The sequence below is a fragment of the Schistocerca gregaria genome, chromosome 5 (genome assembly GCF_023897955.1).
Source record: "Schistocerca gregaria isolate iqSchGreg1 chromosome 5, iqSchGreg1.2, whole genome shotgun sequence".
Taxonomy (NCBI): Eukaryota; Metazoa; Arthropoda; class Insecta; order Orthoptera; family Acrididae; genus Schistocerca; species Schistocerca gregaria.
In genome coordinates, this window is record NC_064924.1 from 123,940,633 (window position 1) to 123,946,650 (window position 6,018).

Below are 6,018 nucleotides of genomic sequence, written 5' to 3' on the forward strand. Positions count from 1 at the left end.
TGAAGACGTGCTTTAAGTTTTTTGAGGGTTGTGACGTATTGAACAGAGTTTATTGTGCATCCCTGCTCCAAAAAATCAACCAGAATCACACCCTCTGTATCCCAGAAAACTGTTGCCATAACTTTCCCTGCCGATCGCACAGTTTTGAATTTTTTCTTCCTCGGCGAGCTTGTGTGACGCCACTCCATTGAATGCCTCTTTGATTCGGGTTCAAAAAAATGCACCCATGTTTCGTCCCCGGTCACAATTTTTTTCAAAAACTCATCTCCCTCCAAACGGAAGCGCTGCAAGTGTTGGGAGGCTATTGTTTTCCTTGCCTCTTTATTCTGATCGGTTAATATTCTTGGAACCCACCGTGCACAAACTTTTGAGTACCCCAATTGTTTAATAATCGTGATCACACTGCCTTTACTAAGAGAAATAATGCGACACACTTCATCTGCAGTCACCCGACGGTCACCACGAATGATGTCATCAACTTGCTGAATGTTGTGTGGAGTCACTGCACTCACCGGCCTGCCGCTCCGCTTTTCGTCAGCCAACGGTGTTTGCCCTTCAGCTTCCTTACAACGACGATCCCATCGTCTAACAGTGCTGACATCCACTGTCACAACACCATACACCTTCTTCAGTCTTTCATGAATGCGTATGGGCGTTTCACCTTCTGCATTCAAGAATTCAATCACACAACGCTGTCTCAAACGAACATCGATGTCGTCCATCTTACAAACTTCTGCTGTGCTGCCACCTGTTGACACAGAAAGTTACTACTGCAGTGGATTGCAGAAGAAGGTTTGAGGAATGGCGCCAAATTCAAATTTTTCACTTAACTTAATTTTTTTAAGTAGAAAAAAAATGGGAGGCATTACTTTTTGACCGACCCTCGTATATATCACTTCATGACACCATTTCTTACAAATTTCAAACTCCGCCATCTCTCTCCCCACGTCCACCACTGCTGGCGGCTCACCTCCAACTGCGCAACGCTACGCGCTGTTAGGATCCAACTGCCGCTGCCCAACACTACAGTGGCAGACAACAACGCAAACCAGTCACAGACTGCACACGGCAAAGCCAGTGATTTTCATACAGAGCGCTACGTGGCGGCGGAGTTACCAATAAAAAAACCTAAACATCCTACTTACAAGTTTAAACCGTATATTTTACGTAACGCACTTCATTGTAAGCAAATGGAACAGTTATGGGGGGGGGGGGGGGTTTCGATAAACATTTACCAATTATCACCTTGATACTATTCCACACAAGTGGCCAAGTTGCGGCAGCCAACAGAAATGCAAAAATACCGACACACAAGATTATTCCTTCCCTATATTACTCTCACGGACAACCGTACAGTTATTCACTCGTCTACTGTACATTTCCAGACCGAAACTGCACTTTACCAATGTGGCGGTTGCGCCAATCGACCACGTGGCAGGAAACCAAGTACACAAAGGAAACGTATTAAAAATAAAAATAAATCTCCTAAAATATTACTGTGAAAGAAACACCACATTAAAATACATTAAATGAGTTAACTTCTGTTAAGCACAGAACAATAATACGACCGCGAGCTTGAGGCCCATGGTGTGTGCGTGACCAAGGCACAACCTCAAACTTCTTTCTGAAATTTGACCAAATTACGAAAATAAAATCTCTAATGGGGGTTTCGTGCTAATCTCACACCTGATTTCAACATCTGGATTTTACCAACGAATACCTCTGTTAATATTACCATAAGTCGAGAGCTGCGTCTCCACGTCCGTCCAGCGCTGCTACCCAGGGACAAGTGGACCTGCGGCCACACCGCCTAACCGTTGCTCGTTCAAAAGGTGGTGGAGCGGGAGGTTCGATAACCTAACAGAGCCGATACTCGTGCCTTCGCGACCTGTCTGACCTGATCTGCACACTTTCTTTGCCAAACTTGTTGGTACTATCCTGCCACAGAAGCAGTCAACTCATGCAATGATACAACCTCTGACTAAAGATTTCTGCCACTTCACATAATTTCTCATTCATACAGCCCAAGTCGCACAAGAGAAAGGATGCAAGGAAACGTGTTCCCCAGAGAAGCGTCCTGGGACCTCTACTGTTCCTGATCTATATAAATGACCTGGGTGACAATCTGAGCAGTTCTCCTAGACTGTTCGCAGATGATGCTGTAATTTACCGTCTAGTAAGGTAATCCGAAGACCAGTATCAGTTGCAAAACGATTTAGAAAAGATTGCTGTATGGTGTGTCAGGTGGCAGTTGACGCTAAATAACGAAAAGTGTGAGATGATCCACATGAGTTCCAAAAGAAATCCGTTGGAATTCGATTACTCGATAAATAGTACAATTCTCAAGGCTGTCAATTCAACTAAGTACCTGGGTGTTAAAATTACGAACAACTTCAGTTGGAAGGACCACATAGATAATATTGTCGGGAAGGCGTGCCAAAGGTTGCGTTTCATTGGCAGGACACTTAGAAGATGCAACAAGTCCACTAAAGAGACAGCTTACACTACACTCGTTCGTACTCTGTTAGAATATTGCTGCGCGGTGTGGGATCCTTACCAGGTGGGATTGACGGAGGACATCGAAAGGGTGCAAAAAAGGGCAGCTCGTTTTGTATTATCGCGTTATAGGGGAGAGAGTGTTGCAGATATGATACACGAGTTGGGATGGAAGTCATTACAGCATAGACGTTTTTCGTTGCGGCGAGACCTTTTTACGAAATTTCAGTCACCAACTTTCTCTTCCGAATGCGAAAATACACTCCTGGAAATTGAAATAAGAACACCGTGAATTCATTGTCCCAGGAAGGGGAAACTTTATTGACACTTTCCTGGGGTCAGATACATCACATGATCACACTGACAGAACCACAGGCACATAGACACAGGCAACAGAGCATGCACAATGTCGGCACTAGTACAGTGTATATCCACCTTTCGCAGCAATGCAGGCTGCTATTCTCCCATGGAGACGATCGTAGAGATGCTGGATGTAGTCCTGTGGAACGGCATGCCATGCCATTTCCACCTGGCGCCTCTGTTGGACCAGCGTTCGTGCTGGACGTGAGTCGACGCTTCATCCAGTCCCAAACATGCTCAATGGGGGACAGATCCGGAGATCTTGCTGGCCAGGGTAGTTGACTTACACCTTCTAGAGCATGTTGGGTGGCATGGGATACATGCGGACGTGCATTGTCCTGTTGGAACAGCAAGTTCCCTTGCCGGTCTACGAATGGTAGAACGATGGGTTCGATGACGGTTTGGATGTACCGTGCACTATTCAGTGTCCCCTCGATGACCACCAGAGGTGTACGGCCAGTGTAGGAGATCGCTCCCCACACCATGATGCCGGCTGTTGGCCCTGTGTGCCTCGGTCGTATGCAGTCCTGATTGTGGCGCTCACCTGCACGGCGCCAAACACGCATACGACCATCATTGGCACCAAGGCAGAAGCGACTCTCAGCGCTGAAGACGACACGTCTCCATTCGTCCCTCCATTCACGCCTGTCGCGACACCACTGGAGGCGGGCTGCACGATGTTGGGGAGTGAGCGGAAGACGGCCTAACGGTGTGCGGGACCGTAGCCCAGCTTCATGGAGACGCTTGCGAATGGTCCTCGCCGATACCCCAAGAGCAACAGTGTCCCTCATTTGCTGGGAAGTGGCGGTGCGGTCCCCTACGGCACTGCGTAGGATCCTACGTTCTTGGCGTGCATCCGTGCGTCGCTGCGGTCTGGTCCCAGGTCGACGGGCACGTGCACCTTCCGCCGACCACTGGCGACAACATCGATGTACTGTGGAGACCTCACGCCCCACGTGTTGAGCAATTCGGCGGTACGTCCACCCGGCCTCCGTCATGCCCACTATACGCCCTCGCTCAAAGTCCGTCAACTGCACATACGGTTCACGTCCACGCTGTCGCGGCATGTTACGTGTTAAAGACTGCGATGGAGCTCCGTATGCCACGGCAAACTGGCTGACACTGACGGCGGCGGTGCACAAATGCTGCGCAGCTAGCGCCATTCGACGGCTAACACCGTGGTTCCTGATGTGTCCGCTGTGCCGTGCGTGTGATCATTGCTTGTACAGCCCTCTCGCAGTGTCCGGAGCAAGTATGGTGGGTCTGACACACCGGTGTCAATGTGTTCTTTTTTCCATTTCCAGGAGTGTATTTTGTTGAGCCCAACCTACATAGGTAGGAATGATCATCAAAATAAAATAAGAGAAATCAGAGCTCGAACAGAAAGGTTTAGGTGTTCGTTTTTCCCGCTCGCTGTTTGGGAGTGGAATAGTAGAGAGATAGTATGATTGTGGTTCTATGAACCCTCTGCCAAGCACTTAAATGTGAATTGCAGAGTAGTCATGTAGATGTAGATGAAACGTGGCACACACGAAATAAAAAATCAATAAATAAACACCGACTGGTACATTCTCTCCTGCTTGTTTCCCACTGATTTATTTCTGCAGCGTAAAAACACTTTCGCTATAATTCTCCAGTACCGGCATTTAGTGAGAGAAATATAGAATGGGACAACAAGTTCCGTTTCAAACGTATCCACAGGACATGTGGCCTGTTCAAATTTCAAATGTGTGTGAGTTCCTAAGGGACCTAACTGCTTAGGTTATCGGTCCCTACACTTAGGCACCTCCAACCGGGCGGCCACTCCACGCGGCGTGTGGCCTGTAATTGAAAAAGTTTCATCGTGATCTTTCAATTTGCAAAAGATTCCGGAGTAGTCCAACATTCGAATCTCCGGGAGGGGACTGCCAAGGTGGGGGGGGGGGGGGGGGGGTGAAGTGACCACGAGAAAAAGATTGAATAACGAATGAAAGGATAGCATTCTACGAGTCCGGGCGTGGAGTGTCAGAAACTTCAATGTGGCTAGCTAGAAAATCTGAAAAGGTAAATGCAAAGGCTCAGTGGAAGGAAGACAGGGATTTCTGGTCAGATGAGTACAGAGTAATATCATCAGCAGCAGAAAATTGTGTAACGGGAGTAGGATTCGTTATGAATAGTAACGTAGGGCAAAAAGTGTGTTACAGTGAACAGTTCAGTGATATGGTTGTTCTTATCAGAATCGATAGCAAACCAAAAAAATGGTTCAAATGGCTCTGAGCACTATGGGACTTAACTTCTGAGGTCATCAGTCCCCTAGAACTTTGAACTACATAAATCTAACTAACCTAAGGACATCACACACATCCATGCCCGAGGCAGGATTCGAACCTGCGACCGTAGCGGTCGAGAGGACTGTAGCGCCTAGAACCGCTCGGCCACTCAGGCCGGCGATAGCAAACCAACACCGACAATAACACAGGAAGCTGAAGATCAAGAGATAGAGAATGTATTAGATAATATTCACAGGGTAATACAGTAAGTACATAGAGGGAGATGAAAATCTAATACTCATGAGGGACTGGAATGCAGTTGTAGGGGAAGGAGTAGAAAAAAAAGGTTACAGGAGAATCTAGGCTTGAGGCAAGGAATGAGAGGGGGAAAGACGAATTGAGTTCTGTAATAAATTTCAGATTAATAGGGAATCACAAAAGAAGGTGGTATACCTGGAATAGCCAGGGTAATACGGGAAGATTTCAGCTAGTTTACATCATGGTCAGACAGAGATTCCGAAATCAGGTGTTAGATTGTAAGGTGTGCCCAGGAGCAGATATAGATTCAGATCACAATATAGTAGCGATGAAGAATAGTCTGAAGTTCAAGAGAGTAGTAAGGAAGAATCAATACGTAAAGAAGTAGGATACAGAAGTACTAAGGGATGAAGTTCTCTAAGGCTTTAGATACAGCTACAAGGCATAGCTCAGTAGAGGAGGAATGGACATCGCTATAAAGGACAATCACAGAAGCTGGAAAGTAAAATATAGGTACAAAAAAGTCGTTGAGGAATGAAATAAATAGGAAGTGCAGGGTAGCTGAGACGAAATGGTTGCATGAAAAATGTGAAGAAGTCGAAAAAGCAATGATTGTCTTAAAGACTGACTCAGCCTATAGGAAAGTCAAAACAAC